This window comes from Hemicordylus capensis, chromosome 5, assembly GCF_027244095.1.
Source record: "Hemicordylus capensis ecotype Gifberg chromosome 5, rHemCap1.1.pri, whole genome shotgun sequence".
Lineage (NCBI taxonomy): Eukaryota > Metazoa > Chordata > Lepidosauria > Squamata > Cordylidae > Hemicordylus > Hemicordylus capensis.
The window spans coordinates 168,216,720-168,237,984 of record NC_069661.1 but is presented as its reverse complement, the minus strand read 5'-3'; positions in this window follow the sequence as shown (position 1 = coordinate 168,237,984).

Sequence of the window (21,265 nt, the reverse complement as noted above, 5' to 3'; positions counted from 1 at the left end):
AATCATTGCAGCCCTCAGAATCTCCCTATCCTTCCTCTCCTATTCTTAGATTCCAAAACCTATTTACTTCTCCACCCCAGCTTGCTAATTCCCCACACAAAGCCCAGACACAATTTTGGGGTGTTCACCAATCAACCCTGGACAGTTCCATTTAACACACCACAAAAATGACGAGTAGCCACTGATAGACTTGTCTTCCATGAATTTATCTAAACTCTTCTTGAAGCCACCAAGGTTGGTAGCTGTCAACACATCTTGTGGCAGAGAATTCCATAGGTTAATTATGCATTTTGTGAAAAAGTACTTCCTTTTGTTGGTCCTAAATTTCTTGGCAATCAGTTTCATGGGATGATCCCTGGTTCTAGAGTTATGCAAAAGGGAGAAAAATGTCTCACTATCAACTTTCTCTACACCATGCATGATTCTATAGACCTCTATCATGTCTCCCCTCAGTCATCTTTTTCCCCCGAACTAAAAAGCCCCAGGTGTGTAGCCTTATTTCATAAGGTGCTCTAGATCCCTGATCATCTTGGTTACCCTCTTCTGCACCTTCTCCAGTTGTATAGTGCCCTTTTTGAGTTCTGGTAACCAGAACTGTACACAGTACTCTAAATGTGACTGCACCATAGATTTGAATAAGAACATAATGATATTAGTGGAGATACTTTCAAACTCCTTCCTATGATTCCAGACATAGAATTGGCCTTTTTCACAGCTGCCACACATTGTGTCTACACTTTCAAAGACCATGACCTCAAGATCTCTCTCCGGGAGCCCTTCCAGATGGCAACTTTACTTTGGATGGGCAGGTGTGCGCTCACATATTGTCCAGATTTACATCAAAGTCCCTGCAAGCTATTGGGGAGCACTCCATACACGGTTCAGGTTTTTCATTGTGCATTGGAGCTTAGCCGATTTATGTCTGGGGTTTAAAAAAAAATCGACTTTTTGCATGGGGTTTTGTTGCAAATTTGAAATATCCAATATGCCCTGTAACTCGCAGACAATCAGTAAATGGGAGCACACGCAGCTTCTGAACCTGAGTAGGATGTGACTCGAGAAGTGCCCTATGTTGTCCAATATAACATACTGATGTGATTAGGTACTGTCCTAGACCCATCTCTGGACTTGTTTCCCCCTTGCCAGCTCCACCTCCTCACAGCCTACACTACCCCCACTACCCGTCTGCCCCTGCTTCACCGGCCCCCATGCTGCCCTCTTCCTCCTCACCTCCTGGGTATGCCACTGCTTTCTGTTGTAGGCTGGCAAGGCAGTGTTTATCACAGAGCAGCAGTTGCGCCCACCAGCCTCTCCGCATCGCTGTCGGGGAAAGGCTTTGGTCAGTCACAGGCAGCTTAGACCCCATCAGGGCATATATAAAGTTGGAGTTTTTTGCCCCAATATGCATCACTTTATACTTGCTGTTGATTTTGCTGCTGGGCCCAGCTGACAATTCTCCTCCGAAAGCACTTCTCTCACAAACTGAGGACTTGGCTGGCAATTTTCCTACAGCTCAAAAGGACCAAGATTATCCTCCAGTCCAGCAGCTTGCTCACTTGACTTTAAGGCCCTCCTCAAAGACAGAGCTCTCCCACTTCTTCTTTTCTCACTAACTGATTTTTTTCAACTGTCCTTCTCTGTTCCTCAACAGCATTCTCCCACCACCTTTTCAGCCAGTGATTCACCTGAGTTCCATTCACCTGACCACTCATTTTTACAAAGTTTACTACAGTAAAGTAGTTCATGTAGCAGTTCTGTTTGCCAGCTCTAGCTACAGTACATCAGTGTTACACCACCATTGCCCCAGAGTAGGCATGTCAAGGGAGAAGGACTGACAGGCCGTTAAAAAGGTGCTGAACACATGCTAGGGAGCCACAGCCAATCAGGATTCTCCATCACAGTGTGAGGCCAGTGTGGAATACTGGATATAATATTGGATTTGGACTGGGATCAAGTTAGCCTGTGAGCACCATTGGATCATTTTAAACTTTTGTGCATTTCTAGGTTGAATTGATTTTTTTAAAGAAATGCACCCACTCCTTGACTTGATCAGAGATGCATCAATCAGAAATTCATCAGGGGCAAATCATGAAAATTGCACTTGTTAAATGTCTGCCGGGATGCATCCCTCCCCAGCCCAATGTCCAAAGGAAAGACCAAGGAAAAGTATGGGTTCATGGAGCCTCATTTCTAAAGCTATCATCATATACCAGCCTGTACAAAGTCTTTACAGCTTTTATGGTGTGGAAGTGAAGATAGGCACCATAACCTGCAATTTCCATTCCTTTTAGAGCACAAGTGAAAATGTAAAGCATCTTAACTCTCATCTTAAATTGAAGGTTTTTGGATTACTGAATTTCCAGGCATTCTTAAAAGGAAAATCTGGCTAGAGATTATGGGGAATCGCTTACCCAAACCATAAGGTAGATCTTCCTGATGTTGAACACCAAAAACTTTGTAAAACCTTCAACTAAGATAAAGTCATACTCCCCTACTCCCCGCCAGAAAAAACACAATTAAATGAAATTAGTGGATTCAGTAATAGTGACAGTGTGATCCCACTTCACTATTATTCAGCCGTGAATAAGGACAGAAAAAGAAGCAGGTAATTTGTGTTCACTTTAAAACTATTTCATTTTCCCCCTTAAACACACACATAATGATGATTAAAAATAGCAAATGCTTTAACAACCATGTCCAGAAATGATCTTTCCAGAAATTTCACATAAAGAGTTTTACAGTTCTCCTGCTTTTAAAAATTTCCTTCAGGATTGTGTTATCAGAAAAATAGTGGTAGGCCTTAAACCAATCACCCTGAAATAGTAGGCCTTCCCTCTGAATTACCACCCTTTTATCATATACAGTGACTCATACTCTGCATTATGAGCCCCCTAGAGAACAAAAGGCCCCCAATTTTGAAACCTCCATTCTTTTAAGGGATGGAAATCTATAGGAGCCTTTATTTCTTTTTCTCTTTCCTTCACTCTGGACACACAGGTCTTGAGAAGCAGCCCTCCACAAACCTTTCCAAGGCTTGTCTTTGGTGGCTACAGTAGAGCTCTAAAGAGCTTATATAAGCTCTTCTGACCTGGGCTCTTCTTCCTCTTTTAATAAAATTGTAGCATGTTTTAATGATACTTATTAGTGCCTGTCTCTTTTCCTTTTGTCTAAAAGTAGTATATATTAAACTTTGTACACAAGTGATGTAGCCTCTGAGCTTAGACGGAGTAGATTTCTTCCCCTTAAGCCTCAGGCCTCCACTTAATGGTTAATGGCTGACAGGATAATGGCTTACTCAAAGTAGTCTCATTGAGATTAGAAGGAAATTAGGCATTCCTTAACATCTTATTTCAATTCCAGAAGGACAACTTTGAGTAATGTTCCTCGTTGTTGTTGTTGTTGTTATTATTATTATTACATTTTATATCCCGTTGTTCCTCCAAGGAGCCCAGAGCGGTGTACTACATACTTAAGTTTCTTAAGTTATGTCAGTCACTATCTCTTTATTGTTGTATTCTCTACAAAGCAGAAGAAAAAGTAGTATTATTGGCATTTTAAATATATATATATATATACTAACAGAGCTTATGCACTGTGGGATACTTTGGCTAATGTCAGATACTTTGAGAACAATCTGTGGGCTGGGTGGGGTGCTGGTGGGCTTACCTCACAGGTTTTTTACACTGTTTTCCACTTACATTTTAAAAAGAAACTTTCCATTATTCTCCCCAACACAATTTTTCAGGAATTGTTTAACTGTTCCCTCGTTATCTGGGAGCAATTCCCACTGAGTTTAATCGAGTTTACTTCCTTCTAGGTATGCACATAGAATTGCAGGATGAGTTATCAAAATGCTGCTGGGAAAAGCATGTGTACGCCACCCCAGCATCCTCTCTCTTACAGTACTCAACTACATGCTTCCAGAAAATTCCAAAGAAGTGCAGAAAGGAAATCCCAGAAACCATTCCCACCCAGTGCCAACAAACCATTATTGTGGTGGAGACTGCCCTTGAACATAGAAGTTCTACACGAGACCCAAATCGCCTGTGGATATGCAGGTTTCATTTCTTAAGTATGGCCAAGTGAAGCTTCCATATCCACAGGCAGTTTTGCTCTAATGTAGAGCCTCCATGTTCAAGAACAGTCTACATCAGAATGATGGTTTCTTGGTGCTGGGTGGGAGCAGTTTTTAGGATTTCCTTGAGGATCCTCCTTCGGAACTCCTTAGCATGGGGTCCTTGGCCCCAATCCTATACATTTTTACACAGAAGTAAGCCTCAGAGAAATAAATGGGGTTTCTCCCTTCTATACTTTGATGAGGAACTGGGAGGAAGGTGGAGAGAGAACTCATATTCTTGCCTAGGATCTCTGCTGGTTCCGATTCCTATCTGTATTTATGTAGGAGTAAGTTCCAGTGGAATCAATAGACTTTCTTCCGAGTAATTTCTTCCAAGATTTGCTGAGGACCTCTGCTTCCCCTCTTTGGTGGGGGTAACAGATAGGGGGCAGAGGGAGAAAACAAAAGCCTATTAAAGGAGACAGAAGAAATGGTTGTTTAACTTTACAAGTGCCAGAGTGTTCATAAACCGTCCTTATCAGGCACCTATGTTCAAAACCAGGAAGTCACTCCCTAGAAATTGCCAGGACTTGGCCCTCCCAGCTTTGGCTTCAGAATTCTCTGTGGGCAGACTCAGTTATGCTCTTAGCTAACTTCCCCTTAGTTATTCCCCTTGTTATTATGGGGCTTTCAAACAGTAATTACTCAAAAACCACTAGACTGATGTCTTTCAAACCAGCAAAAGGCACCAGTACCTTATGGACTTGAATTTTTGGTGAATACTAACAATACATCAAACATTTAAAATATAAATTATCACTGGTGAAAAAGGGTCATCAAAACTTTGAAACATCAACTGCTTTATCTCATCCATTTTGCAATGGATTTGCACCCATGTGGAGCGGTAGTGTTTCTTGCCCCCTAGTTGCCCCCTGGAACAACTGTGCCAGTATAATTATTTCTTATTTAAAATATTTATACCCTGCCCCTTCAGTGTACTACTGCTTGGGCCAGCTTACAATATTAATCCCCAGATGTTACATCTCTTTTCCTATGCATTCTCTCTGTGAGTACAATTTCCAGCTTACTTTTAAAAAGTAATTTTAAAAACCTGTTTGGTTGGATTCAGACTCTGACCATCCTGCACGACGGCTTTCATTGCTCCCAGGCTCACCTTTTTTTCTGGCTTTTTTTTTAACTTTCCCCACAGAGTTATATTGGGATTTCTGGGTTACTTTAAAAACAATTAAAAATGGATGGTCAGATTTAGTTTTAATTAAATCCACAGAGTCTGACCATCCTTACCTACTTGTGTGTCCATTTTCAGAGCTCCCAGGCCAGCCATTTTTTCTGAAGGCTCCATAAGAACATAAGAACAGCCCTGCTGGATGAGGCCCAAGGCCCATCTAGTCCAGCATCCTGTTTCACACAGTGGCCCACTAGATGTTGCTGGAAGCCACAGGCAGGAGTTGAGGGCATGCGCTCCCTCCTGCTCTTATTCCCCTGCAACTGGTACTCAGGGGCATCCTGCCTTTGAGGCTGGAGATGGACCATAGCCCTCCGACTAGTAGCCATTGATAAACCCCCTCCTCCATGAAGTTATCCAAATCCTTCTTAAAGCTATCCAGGTTGTTGGCTGTCACCACATCTTGTGGCAGAGAATTCCACAAGTTGATTTTGCATTGTATAAAAAAGAACTTCCGTTTTTTGGCCCTAGATTTCCCGGCAATCAATACCATGGTATGACCCCTGGTTCTAGTGTTATGGGAGAGGGAGAAGAATATATCTCTATCCACTTTCTCCACACCCTGCATGATTTTATAGACCTCTATCATGTCTCCCCGCAGTCATCTTTTTTCTAAACAAAAAAGCCCCCGGTGTTGTAGCCTTGCCTCATAAGAAAGGTGCTCTAGGCCCCTGATCATCTTGGTTGCCCTCCTCTGCACCTTTTCCAGTTCTACAATGTTCTTTTTTAGATGTGGTGACCAGAATTGTACGCAGTACTCCGAGTGTGGCCGCACCATAGTTTTGTATAAGGGCATTATAATATTAGCTGTTTTATTTTCAATCCCCTTCCTAATGATCCCTTGCATGGAATTTGCCTTTTTCACATCTGCCGCGCATTGAGTCCACACTTTCAACGAGCTGTCCACCATGACCCTAAGATCCCTCTCCTGGTCAGTCACCGACAGCTCAGATCCCATCAGCATATACTTGAAGTTGGGGTTTTTCGTCCCAATGTGCATCACCTTACACTTGCCAACATTGAACCGGATTTGCCACTTTGTCACCCACTCCCACAGTTTGGAGAGATCCTTTTGGAGCTCCTCGCAATCAGTTTTGGATTTAACTACACGGAAGTGTTTGGTATCACCTGCAAATCTGGCCACCTTGCTGCTTAACCCTACTTCTAGATCATTTATGAATAAATTAAAAAGCACCGGTCCAAATAAAGATCCCTGAGGGACCCCACTTCTTACTTCCATTGTGAAAATTCTCCATTTATACCTACCCTCTGTTTACTGTCTTTCAACCAGTTAGCAATCCACACATGTACTTGTTCCCTTATCCCATGACCGCTAAGTTTCCTCAGGAGTCTTTGATGAGGAACTTTGTCAAAAGCTTTTTGGAAATCCAGGTAGACTATGTCAACTGGATCACCATGATCCGCACACTTGTTGACACACTCAAATAATTCCAAAAGGTTTGTGAGGCAAGATTTACCTTTGTAGAGGCCATGCTGGTTCCACAGCAGGGCCTGTTCTTCTATGTGCTTTACAATTTTATCTTTGAGGATGCTTTCCATCAATTTGCCTGGAAAGGACGTTAAGCTAACTGGCCTGTAATTTCCCAGATCACCCCTGGATCCCTTTTTGAAAATCAGTGTTACATTTGCTACTCTCCAGTCCTCTGGTACAGAGCCCAATTGCAGGGATAAGTTATATATTTTAGCAACGAGGTCGACAATTTCACATTTGAGTTCTTTGAGGACTCTTGGATGGATGCCATCCAGCCTTGGTGATTTGTTATTTTTCAGTTTTTCTCCAGACAGTTTAGAACATCATCTCTTGTCACTTCTATCTGACTCAGTTCTTTAGCTTCCATCCCTAAAAAGCCTGGTTCAGGAACAGGTACATGCTCAGTATCCTCTGCCGTGAAGACGGACACAAAGAACTCATTTAGCTTCTCTGCAACCTCCTTATTCTCCTTAATAATCCCTTTCACTCCCTCATTGTCTAATGTTCCAACTGCTACCCTGGCATGTTTCCTGCTTCTGATGTATTTAAATAAGGTTTTTTTAATTCCCCTTGATACTTTTAGCTAAATGTTCCTCAAACTCTCTTTTCGCCTCCCTTATTGTCAACTTGCATTTCTTTTGCCAGAGTTTGTGTTCATTTCTGTTCTCTTCATTTGGACAGGCCTTCCAATTTCAGAAGGAAGTCTTCTTCCCTTTTATGGCTTTCTTGACGGTACCCATTTGCCATGCTGGCATCCTCCAGGACTTAGTGGTACCTTTCCTCCTTTTGGGTATACAATCTAACTGGGCTTCTAGTATTGTGGTTTTGAGTAAACTCCATGCACTCTGAAGTGAAGTGACTCTCCTGATTTTCCCTTTCAGCTTTCTTTTCACCACCTTTCCTTTTACCTTTCTTTTCAAGTTCTTTTTGAACTTGTTTGATCTCTACTGACTGTCGGTTTGCTTCCAGGAACATTCCAGCTGCTTTTGCTTTGGAAAGCCCTAAATAGTCTGAAATCAGGATATCTGAAGGATCTTCTTCCTTATAAAAAGCCTGTTTGTAGGGATTACCTGTGGAAGTCCTGCTCCAGGAACATAGGACTATAGTAAGCTGCTTTAAACCAAGTCAGACCACTGGTCCATCTTGCACAGTTTTGTTTACATTGACTGGCAGTGGCTTCTCCAAGGTTTCAGGCATGTGATTTTAACTGGCCTACCTGGAGTTGCCAGGGGTTGGACCCAAGACCCCATCTTCAAAAGTAACGGTATGGCTACCAGAAATGGGATCTCTTCTGTTGTGGCACCCCATCTGTGGAATGCCATACCCAAACATATTCACCTGGTGCCATTTTTAATACCCTTCAGAGAAAACTGTGCCATTCATTTAAGTCCTTAGTGGTTTTATTTTGGCTTCTGGATCTTATTTGTTCTTATAGTTTGTAGACTGGTTTTATTCTTTGTATGGATTATAAAATGTGCAAGCTGTCCCTTAGCCATTTGGATCCCAGGCTCTGAAGGACTTTTATTATTTATGTGTTTGTTTATTTTATTTAACATATTTGTATACCGCCCCAAATGCAAGTCTCTGGGAGGTTTACAACAAAACAATAAAAAACAAGAAGTAAAAAGGTTAAAACATTGCAACAATTTAAAACTTAAAATGTTAAAACTATTAAAAATCATCAAACTATTAAAATAGTATCTAATTAAAAACCTGGGTGAACAAATGTCTCTTGACTGGCTTTTAAAAAGTTGTAAGAGATGGGGAGGCTCTTATTTCAGCAGGGAGCGCATTCCAGTCTCGTGGCAGCAATGGAGAAGGCCCATCCCCGAGTAGCCACCAGACAAACCAGGGGCAACTGCAGACAAACCTCTCCTGATGATCTCAACGGGCGATGTGGTTCATAGCAAAGAAGACGTTCTCTTCAATACCCAGGGGGCCCACACTGTTTAGCTAAGACCTTGTATTTTGCCTGGAAACAGATTGGCAACTAGTGTAGATCTTTTAAGACAGGAGTGATATGGTCTCTCTGAGATGACCCAGAGACCAACCTGGCTGCCGCATTCTGGACCAACTGCAGATTCTGGACTACAAACACTTCTAAAGCCCAGCACCCTGAATTGGGTCCAGAAGCTAGTCTTCAGCCACTGAAGCAAGGTTGTAAGCTATCTTGGACACCATTGTTATGGGATATAAATGTCTTCAATCACTTAATCAGTCCTTTTGCTGCAAGATCCCTCTCCATTAGGATCCCAACCACATATGAAGCTTGTGGCTATGTTTTATGACAAATGCACATTTTATTTTAGCAGCTGCCCTTGTGTAAATCTTTTAAATATTCATACAGAGAACTCAAGTAAACTGGGTCATAAATCAGGCCTTAAGAAGCATTCTCAGTGGCCATTTTCCTGTTGTGAAACAATTGACTATCTGTTTTAATAAATAGCAATACAAAATAGACAATTGTGTATTGGACATTAATTCAATCTTGGGGAATGTTCTGCTGAAGTATCAAAGTGAGGTATTTGGCTTCGGCAATTTATGAATGACAGCAAGCTCCTGGCATTGGACCAAAACAGAGCACAAGCCTCCAATCTGCAATTTTTTCCCTTGTGGTTCATAATAAGGAAAGGAAACCAGCAGTACCATATGTCACATCACAGTTTCAATCTAATTAACGGAAAGGAGAAACAGTTTTTGGGAGCTTCCCAGAACTATTTCTTGAACATAAAATGCAAGATTAAATGGTGTTTATTTTAAACCCTTCACAGCTCCTCTGGTGAGGAGTTCTTTGGAACTGATATTTAGAGGGCACTCCCAAAGTTTTCGACTTGACAGAACACTTTGTCTTACCCAAAGTGTCTTCCATACACATTCGAACAAAGCAGGCTTCTTCAATGGGGAAATGAAAGGGGTTGTCCTAATGGCAGCTGTGTTGTGGTATCTAATACCAAAGTGGGATTTGAAGCAATAGAGTTAAAAGGAGATTACAGTGCATCTGGCAAAGAAGGGGGTTTTACAGGAAAATAATTTGTTAGGGATTACAGGGGGTGTACTCTTCCAATATATACACTATATAGGGGTTTTGTGAGGGAAAGAGATAAAGCATTAATTTGTTGAATTCTGGAGGAAAGAGATATTTCATGAGTTGGTGGGGTTTTTTCGCCTCTTCAGTTGCAAACTGAAATTTCCATCACTTAAAAACTGGATTTGCTATGGATGGCATAAAACAAGTATTAAAAGCAACACAATTAACAGAAATGGAAACAATAAAGGATATTAAAGTGTTTTTATCTGGCATATTAGTGATTCAGATTCCCTGCCAAGAAACCACATTTGTAAAATTATCTCCTTCTGGCAGCATAAAGGATTTAGAGAGTCTTTTAATTCAAGCCCTCATGAGCCATTGATAGGTCACCTGACTTATGCAGGATTTCATTGTTGAAATTAAGTCATGGAACTGTAGCGATGATTGCCAATTGGCCTACTCCTCACCTCTGAGTGTCTCAGAAGACCTGTTTAACCTCAGCCAACCTTCTCTTTGGAGGGAAATTGCCAAAATTATACAGGTTATGTGACCCACATGTTTACTGCAGTCTCCCTCTCTTGCCAAGGAAAACCACCTTATCAGTCTAACTCTTCCAGTCTTGGCTACCTATATGATGTTGGTTCAAAGGTCAGAAGGGGGAGGGAATCAGCTGGGCATTTTGCTCCATTCTGTGTTCTGGATCGGCTAGCCAATCTAGTTGCAAACCACTCAGTCAGCATTGGCTCCAGCAGGGGTGCCATACCAGGTGCCACCCAGATGCCATTAGCCATACCCCCTGGTGCCAGCCACACCCCTGGTACCAGCACCAACATCAGGAACCAATGGAAGCCATGAAGAAGTGGGTGAAAAGCAGAGAAGCAAGTCAAAGCTGGATGAGGCAAGGCAGGCAAAGGATTTTGTTAGGGGTGGACAGACTGAAGGCTTCAGGGAGCTACTTACTCCCCCCCACCCTGGCCAGAGTCTTAGGAGCTACCAGCAAAAAACAATGGCTTGTGGACCTGGAGTAAGTCACAGAACAATGAGTTGAGAAGGAAGAGCCAGTCACAAAATACCAGTTTGAGTGACCATCTTCCGGTTACACTCCATTTGAAAACTATTGATCAAGATATTATGGAACCTCCTGGTGATTTAGGGTTATTTAATGCAATCCAGCCCAGACGACTTAAATGGACCTCTCAGTTAAATGAACGTGTTACTAACCACTTAAAGACTGAGGCTTGCATGCAATACCGTGCTAAGATGACAGATGCTACAGATAGTCATATTTTAATGGAAAATTATAATAATCTAGTATGCTCTTTTTACTCAATTTTAACTGCTAACAATTCTAAAAACACTAAGCCCCGTGCTGGATTTTCCCAGCCGTGGTTTGATTACGAATGCCGTGCAGCAAAAACGGATCTTATTAACTCTTATAATCTTTATCGATCTAACTCTAATCAGGTCACTTCTCAAGATCTGTTTGTTAAAAAAAGATTTTATAAATTTTACTTGCAAAAAAAAAAAAAGGGAGGCCAAAAGGCTAGATTGGCAGCGTCTTATCTGTGCCGCACAGGCTAAAAACGTGTCTTTGTTTTGGTCTTTGGTATCATTCTCTTCTAAATTCAGACCTTCCCCGCCATCTTTTTATATACCTGTTGGAGAATGGACTGAATATTTCCGTGCTCTATATGCTAGAGAGGGAGCAACTACAACATTTTTACAAATAGAACAGGAACTGGACCCTAACTTATTACCTGAGTGGACCCCAGTAATATGTACAGAGATTGCTTCAATAGTGAATCAGTTTAAAACTGGTAAGGCCCCTGGCTCAGATAATTTGCCGGTAGAGGCCATCAAGAATAATATGGATTGGTGGCTGCCGGTATTAGCCTCTCTGTTTACAGCAATTGATCAGACGACCTCGCCCCCTAGTGAATGGGGATTGGCAATTGTAATTCCTATATATAAGAGAGGCCAAAGACATTTGCCATCTAATTATCGCCCTATCAGCCTTCTTAATGTTATTGGCAAAATGTATGAATTTCACCTACTTAATAAATTCCAGGACTGGATGGACAAAGAGCAGGTGCTGGCTGATGAGCAGGCAGGCTTTAGGGCCAATCATTCTACTATTGAGCATGCTTTAGTCTTACAACATCTAGCGGAGAAATATTCTAATCTACCCCGTTCCACTCTTTTTGCTGCCTTTGTGGATTTTAAATCAGCATTCGACTCCATATCCAGAGATAAATTATGGGAAAGACTGTTTAACTCCTCTATTGATCGACGTCTGCTACTTTTAATATATAAACTCCACAAGAACTCACGTCTGAAGGTTCGATGTAGCTCAGCTGGAATCCTCACTAAAGAAATTCCTACCTTTCGAGGAGTGAGGCAAGGCTGTATACTTGCCCCAGCTCTTTTCAATTATTATATTAATCCCATTGTGGATATTATTACTAATCCATCTTTCCATCCACCTAAATTGGCCAGTAGACAGGTTAATATTTTGCTTTATGCAGATGATGCAGTAATTTTATCTCGGCCTCCTGTCGGCCTCCGTAGAGCGCTTTGCTCTCTGGCTAATTTTTGCCATGAATATGCTCTGGAAATCAATTATAGCAAGACCAAAATTATGGCCTTTGCTAAACACCCAAAGACCTTGAAATTGTCTTTGGCTGGACATAAACTAGAACAGGTTAAGACCTTTAAATATCTAGGGGTTGTTTTCCAGGCCTCTACGAAACGTCAAGCACATCTGCAATATGTTACCCCAAATGCACGTAAATCGGCATTGGCCAGCCAATCATATTTCCACCAAGATGGGGCTCAATTTGTACCAGCTGCCCTTAAGTTATTTACAGCTAAAGCCTGCTCTCAGTTGCTTTATGGGTCGCAGTTGGGCCCGTATACTAACTGCACTCCACTAGAGATAGTTCAGACAAAGTTTCTGAGATCTATTCTACAGATCCCTAGATGTGTTCCCAATGTAATATTGAGGATGGAAACTGGCATGCCTAAGATGGAAGCCCGGATGTGGTTTTCCATTCTCAGCTTCTGGTTGAGATTGTCTTTCTTTTCTACAGGCCTTGCTCACTTAATTTTTACTGATAAATTTAATTCTAGCTGGAAGCAGTCAATATCTCGCCAAATAAGTTTATATGGCTTTAGCCTGGATGGTCTATTAGAAATGGGTTTTTGTCATGTGAGACTGATATTAAAGCAGCGGATCTATGATATGGAAATGCAGACTGATCGATCTTTAAACTCTAAAGAAGTTTTCCTAGGTTTACAAATGTATAATACTAAACCTGCGAATTACCTGGGTAAGATTACTATCACTAAATATCGCAGGATGTTTACATTGGCCAGATTTAATGTGCTACCTTCAGCTGAATTAGAAGGTAAATTTAGAGGGATCCCAAAAGAACAGAGACTATGTCCTTGTGGCTCTGGAGAACAGGAGTCTATCTTTCATATCTTACTCTGCTGTCTTTTTTATAGGGACTTACGAACTTGTTATATTTCCTCCTTACTGACTGATTTCCCAGGGCATACAGATGCATTTTATGTCAACTATCTGCTCTCAGATCAGAAGGAGGAAGTAACATTTAAAGTTGCTAAGTTCTGTGAGGCAGCTAAGAAGGCTAGACAACAGATGGTAAATCAGATTATGCTAATGGGAAATTGCTGATTAGGATGAGTCCATGTTCCTGATTATATTATGTATATATTATTACTATATTACGTGTATTATTATGTATGTAAATTTTGGTCTATGACCGTAAATAAACACGACTTGACTTGACAAATACCAGTTTGTACATAAACCTTAAATATACAGAATAAGAGAAATGCATATCTCTCATATACATAAAGATTAAAAACCCTGAATTTTTGGAGAATTTTGCAGCAGGACAAAAGAAAAGCAAAAGCAGAAACTGAAGAGAGATTCATGGGGAAATAAAAGGAAGGGAGAAGCATATCCTAACAGCTGGAGAGCTACTTAAAGGTAAGTCTGGGAGCCATCAGTATCTCCCAAGCTACCAGTGACATATCAAGGCTAGCAGTAACCTGTGTTCAAGCTTTTGGGCCCCTGCTGCCACTGCCACAACCCTGCTCCTACTGGCCTCAACTCACCTGATTCTGCCCCACCGCTGCCATAAACCAGCTGCCCACTCGCCTGGACTCCTTAGCCCCACCATTTTTCCTTGCTGCCACCCGCCCACCCAACCTCTGCAGGCCCTGCGTAAAGTGTTGCTGCTGCCACGCCACTATAAGGCATCTGCCTGCTTGGCCTCCATGGGTCCTCTTAAGTGCTGTTGTCGCCAGCTGTGATGCAGGATAATGATGTCATCATTTGCTGCCGGGTGGAGACATCAGCCGAATTCACACGTAATGTGAAACCAGAGGTTGCCAAACCTGCGGTTAACTTTTCTAACCACGAATCACATTGTAGACATTCATCCAACTGCAGTCTGGCAACCTCCATATTCAGGGCAGGGGAGCCCTCCTTCTTCCTAGTCCGCTGAGGCCACATCACAGTAAGCACCATAGCACTCACGTTGCCAGACTCTGGGCAAGGAGTCAAGACATCTCCAGGGTGGCCACCATTGGCTATGATCTTCGAGGGGGCATGCCAAGTGTGATCATGCCCTCAGAAGTGAAAGGGCATTTAAATCCTTTAAATGCCTTGCCATTAAAGCCCTTCTTCTGACAGTGATTGCACCATCTCATAAAAGCCCATTGCACCTCATAAGATTGTACCTCATAAGAGCCCAGCAACAAAACAATCTTGCACAAGCACAATTTCTGGCAGTGGGAGATACTGAGGGTCACTATTTTTCTGTTAGAGCGTGGTGTAGTGGTTCGAGTGCTGTACTAGGACCGGGGAGACCCGAGTTCAAATCCCCATTCAGCCATGAGACTCGCTGGGTGACTCTGGGCCAGTCACTTCTCTCTCAGCCTGACCTACTTCACAGGGTTGTTGTGAGAAGAAACTTAAGTATGTAGTACACCGCTCTGGGCTCCTTGGAGGAAGAGCAGGATATAAAATGTGTAAAAAAACCCAAAACAAAACATGATGACTTCCTAGGAGAGGGTTTGAATATGAGGGAGGCAAAGGATCCTGGGGTCTGGCCTGCTGTGACCAAGGATGCTCTTGCAAGGGCTCACCCTGGCAAAGCAGCCCGTGGAGACCAAACTACACTCCTGCACCTGTGGTGACTTGCTGCCAGGGAACTAACACTCCCCAGCCTTTGGTCTTCCATTAGACTGCATACTCATGAGTTGAGCTAGCCAAAAAACACAGGGTCCCATTTGCATGGGGACCCCATTCTCTCTGGTTAAGAACAGAAGTTTTGCACAGCAAGCTCCTCCTCTCCAGGGAAGCCTTTAACACATCTAAATGAGATTTTGAGGCATAGTCAGGTGGGCAGACTGTGGAAACTCCAGGACTGGGGACAGATTTTTACTCTCATTCAAATTTCCTGGGTTCAGCCTGGCATTGTGAAATAGGCAAATCTGCCACCACGGGGAATCTCTACCTGACTTTGGAGAAATAAGAAGCAATGGATTGACAGCACTCTAGGACTCTCCTAGCGGCTAAAGGCCTTAGCCTTCTGGAAGACAACTCACACAGAAGAGTTGTTGTAGCTGGAGTTCAGGAGCTTGGGGAAAGGACCAGAAGGAAAACTCCAGGACATCTGGAAGCCATTAGTTTGGGTGGCCAAAAATGTGGAACCTTCAATGCAGGAAGGTTCCATGCCAACAGCCAAATGTGAGGCAGCAGAGGCCTGAAGCATTTAAAGGGACAACAGACCTTTACAACAGCAGAAGTGAGTTTCACTGGAGTAGCAAGTAGCATCTCCTCCTGTGTAGAGGGTTCCAGACCACCTCAGAATTATGGCCACTGGCGGAACACTATTCTACTGTCTGGAAATCTGCTTCTTTCACAGACTACCCCCAGGAACTGCTGCCACCAGCTCTCCAAAGGAGTCACAGAGCTCCTTCTCCTGAACTGGCCCCTCATCACTGGTCAGCTCTGGTGTATATATAACCCTTCCCAGGTGGGGCAAGTCTCAGGATGACTCAGGCTGAGATTTCACATGGGTTGTCACTGATCCTGCGATGACTTGCCGTATTCAAGCAAGAGTGCACTGCTATCCTGTGGGGGCCAGGCAGATGCTCCCAGCGTTTCATGGCCGGGAGGGACCGCCACTGGCCCCACTGGGAGGGTAGGATCCTGAGTATTGGCCTGAACTCTTGCGGCAGCCCATGGCTTGTCGGGGGATCTCCAATAAAGGGTTAATCTGATCTTAGGCTGGGACAGTGTGTTGAACTATCTCAGCTAATCTATATCATTCCCTTACTAAACAATACTACTCCACAAAAGAAATGTAGTATTATTTGTTTTTAAACATTTTCTTAATTTCATAAGTAATCTTAGCATGCCTTTTAATAAATAATAACTGTTATTTAAAGCTCAAAGAAGTCTTGAGTTTTGGTTCTACCACAACGAAAGCCTTTAGTCACCTAGAAGGGGGAAAGGGGTAAGATTATTTAATTTAATTTAAAGAGTCAGGAGGGCATGTTGGAGGTATATAAAGCTATGTGGGATGTGTGAGGTGAGGATCTTCAAAGTCCCATGCTCCACACAGATACATAAAATTTCACCATAAAAACAGCTACAAGAAACAGAGTTAATAAATCTGACCTTCCACTTATCCTGGTCATTGAAGGGAACACAAATAGGCTGCATTTGCATGTAATGTAGTTCCATGCACCCCTCTCTCCGCTCGCCCCATCCAAATTCAGATATAATGGAGAGCATCCTTTCTGCAGTCAGCAAGACTGCAGAGAGGAGGGGGAGCTGGTTGTGTGGGCTTCGTTCTTGACTGAAGGACAGCCTGCACAACCAATCACGCCAGAACTGAGGGAGGAGCTTCCTCCTTCAACTCTGGTTCCAGGGGATACTGCTTGCAGTTCCACATTCAGATGTACTGCATCTCTTGTCACTTCTCTCTGACTCAGTTCTTTAGCCTCCATCCCGGAAGAGCCTGTTTATTGAACAGGTATATGCTCAGTATCCTCTGCCGTGAAGACAAACGCAAAGAACTCATTTAGCTTCTCTGCAACCTCCTTATCCTCCTTAATAATCCCTTTCACTCCCTCATTGGCTAATGGTCCAACCTCCTCCCTGGCAGGTTTCCTGCATCTGATGAATTTAAAGAAGTTTTTGTTATTCCCCTTGCTGCTTTTAGTTAAATGTTCCTCAAACTCTCTTTTTGCCTCCCTTATTGTCACCTTGCATTTCTTTTGCCAGAGTTTGTGTTCTTTTCTGTTCTCTTCATTTGGGCAGGCATTCCTCTTCTGACTTCCCAGGTTGCTCAGGAAATTTTTATGTTTCCTATCTTCTTGCGAATAGAACTTTAGATGTCACCTTTAAGGTGGCCAAATTCTGTTCTATTGCAGTATTGTTATGGCAGCGAGATTTCCTTTGATTAATTTTAAAATTTTACTGATTATTTATTTGTGGATATTTATCTATATATTTACATATTTCCTTTTCCCAATTGTATCTTTCTATGTTATGATATGTTTTGTTTATGTTATGTTATGATGATCTTGGGTCGCAAATAAAGAACTTTGCACCCTTTGGGCAGGTGTTCCAATTTCTGAAGGAAGTCTTCTTCCCTTTTATGGCTTCCTTGATGTTACCTGTTAGCCATGCTGGCATCATCCTGGACTTAGTGGTACCTTTCCTCCTTTTGGGTATACAGTCTAACTGGGCTTCTAGTATAGTGGTTTTGAGTAAGCTCCATGCATTCTGGAGCGAAGTGACTCTCCTGATTTTCCCTTTCAGGTTTCTTTTTACCACACGCCTCATTTTGGAGAATTTTCATCTTCTGAAATTCAAAATGTCTGTGTTAGACTTCCTTGCTGATTTTCTCCCCGCATGTATGCTGAATTTGATCACACTATTTGATCACACTGTTCCCGAAAGGGTCCATGACACTGACATCACAGACCAGGTCCTGGGTGCCACTCAGGATTAAGTCCAAGGTCACCTTCTCTCTGGTTGGTTCCTAGACCAACTGTTCTAGGGCACAGTTATTCGGCGTATCTAAAAATTTGATCTCTTTGTCATTACCCAACTGTGAATTTACCCAGTCTATGTGTGGGTAATTGAAGTCACCCATTATTACTGCCCTGCCTTTCCTTGAAGCCTCCCTGATTTTCTCCTGCAACTCCCAGTCACTGTCAGTGTTTTGATCCAGAGGGCGATAGCATGTCCCCAGTAGCACATTTCCATTCAGGCCTTGTGTTGTCACCCACAGGGTTTCTGTGGAGGACTCTAGTCCTCTTAGGTTTTCTACCTTGTTAGAGTCTATCCCTTCTTTAACATACAGTGCTACTCCACCTCCAAGGCATCCCTCCCTGTCCTTTCTATAGAGTTTATATCCAGGGATAACACTGTCCCACTGGTTCTCACTGTTCCACCATGTTTCTGTTATGCCCACTATATCTATTTCTGTGTTAGCAACCAAGCACTCCAGCTCACCCATCTTGGCTCAGAGGCTTCTGGCATTGGCATATAAACATCTACACGCTGGATCTCTTCCCTGGGGCCTGCTATCTTTCTTTTGACTCTTTGACTAGCTGGCACAGCCTTCTGTCTGCTCTTTATGTAGTTCTGCTCTGTCCCCTTCTGTTTTATCTGAATCCTTTGCACCCTCACACTTTAAAAAGATAGCATTTGCCGAACCGGATACTGCCCAGCTCCTGTCAGCTATTCCCCAGGCGTCATTTTAAAAGCTGCTCTGCAACCTTTTTGAATTTAAGCGCCAGCAGTCTGGTTCCATCTTGGTTCAAGTGCAGCCCGTCCCTTTTGTACAGGCCTTGCTTGCCCCAAAATGTATCCCAGTGTCTAACAAATCTAAACCCCTCCTCCTGGCACCAACGTCTCATCCACGCACTGAAACCCCTCAGCTCTGCCTGTCTCACTGTACCTGCGCATGGAACAGGTAGCATTTCTAAGAATGCTACCTTGGGGGTCCTGGACTTCAATATGCTACCTATCAGACTAAATTTGGCTTCCAGGACCTTCTGACAACATTTCCTCACATCGTTGGTGCCAACATGCACCACGACAGCTGTCTCCTTCCCAGCACTGCCTAAGAGCCTATCTAGATCCTGTGTGATGTCTGCAACTTTCGCACCAGGCAGGCAAGTCACCATGCGGTCAACACACGGGTCACAAACCCATCTTTCTATACCTCTAATGATCAAATGTACATTGAAGGCATGAAAGATGATCCTGAGGTCCTAATACAAACACTGAATGAGGATTAACCTATTTTATCGTATTTAGCTCAGTATCTGATAATGAATGGCAGGGAGAAAAGTAGTCACTAAACATGTGTGCCAGATTCACAGTCTTACCATTCAAAATGCTGCCAGAGTATGCATCTCTCTCTCTCTCTCTCTCTCTTTCTCTCTCTCTCTCTCTCACACACACACACACTACGCTATGCTACAGAATTTAGCCTCTATCTTGGCACAGCAAATACTGCATGAAGCAGAGCTTTGAACAAACACTTTGAATGAAACTACCAGTTCATGCAGCAGTTAGCTGTGCCAAGATGGAGGGTAAATTCCAGAACATATTCTCTCTCTCTCTCTCTCTCTCTCTCTCTCTCTCTCTCTCTCTCTCTCTCTCACACACACACACACACACACACACACACACACACACACACACACACTGGAAGCACTTTAAATAATAAGACTGGCCGTCATTTCACATTTCACTGACCACCATTGCAGGCAACCAAGACCATAATGTAGTCAGGGATATTGTGCATTAGCACCAGGGTACTGAGTAAAGTGCCTTTTCTTTCCCAATATTGAGCACAGGAAAGATGGGAACTGCACTCTGTACCCCGATATGTTTTTTATGAGGCTAAACTGGCAGTCTGGCAAGTAATGGTCTTGGGAGAATGGAGATGTTCAAATGGACCAACCACACCCCAGTGCAATCAGAGCAATTCCCAGCCACTGATTGAGTTGGCATATGTGGAGTCCTGCTACCTTTGTACTTATACCAGAGAATGCTGACCTGTCTGCATGATTTCCTTGGCTCTAATTAACCAATTATTAGCATGCCCTCCCTCATGCTCTGGAAATCCCTGGAAGTTCCTCACTCAGAAAACCCCAAGCCTTTTGTTCTCTTCGGCTGTATACAGATGTAACGGCTAACTGCAGTTAAATCTGCCTGAGGTTGTAACTCCATTATGCTCGAACGCACGAAACCACTGTTATGGCCCGAAAGCCAACTCCGGTTTTCTTTGCCAAACTCCAATTTGGTTACCTATAAGGTTCGCAGATGACAACTAAGGTTTTGCCACTGAAGTGTTACGTCTGACTGCTGGCGCAGCTATAACTGTCGTTTCACACTAATCCCTAAACCCCTGTCATAGAGGAGGAGGCGCAGACACGCCCAGGCACACAGCAGCTCAATACTCTCAGCGCTTCTCACTGGCAGCCTCTTGAAAAACTAGCCCACTCCTCCTATCAGCTATGCAGCTATGGAGTTGTCAGACTGCAGGGATGCCGACACTTCCCATCCTCGAACTGTCAGCCTGTCAAGCTGTTCAGTCTTATGTGGGCATCCCTGATTCCCACTCTATCCCTTGCTCCCCTCAAATTAGCAAGCTGTAGGGAGAAGGCACAGGATGACAGGATGGGCACAAAGTGCTTTTCTCCCCAAGAAGAGAGCAACAGTCATGTATGTTCACAAGCACAAACACTCCAAGTGGCAACTTAAGTAGGGCACCCCATCACAGCGCCGGGAAGGAAACATTTTGCAGGGGTGGTGGTGTGCCCTGGGTTGAGTGTAAAAAGCAGACCGGCAAAGTTCTCTTTTTTTTCCCCCACCAATGGGTCCGGGAAAGGGTGGGGATATTCCTAGGTGGGGATATTTGCTCCCTAGTAAAGGACACATGAAGGTAACACCCATATTTGAGGGAACACAGCGGGTAGAGCAACATCCTGGGAAGCACAGTATGAGCCTAAGGGAATTCCTCTTCACTCCAAAGGCTCTCAGTGGAAGCCGTAGTTGCTCCCCGAGGAATTGAAGGCCCCCCCTCTGTGCTCACACATATCTGAGAAAGAAGTCCCAGGGGGCCCCAAACATCAACCCTGCCTGGGACAAAGAGGCCCTTTCTGAGAAAGCCCCTGTGGCCAAATGGCATGGATGGAACGAGTCACTGCTGCTTCTGGTGGGGACCCAATGAGGAACCCAACCCATAAGGATCTCCTCCATGCTTGCAGTGTATATGATGCATCTTCCCTGCCCCTTCCTGCGTAAAATAATGCAGGATTGATCTTCTCTTCTCTTCTCTTCTCTTCTCTTCTCTTCTCTTCTAGATGATATAG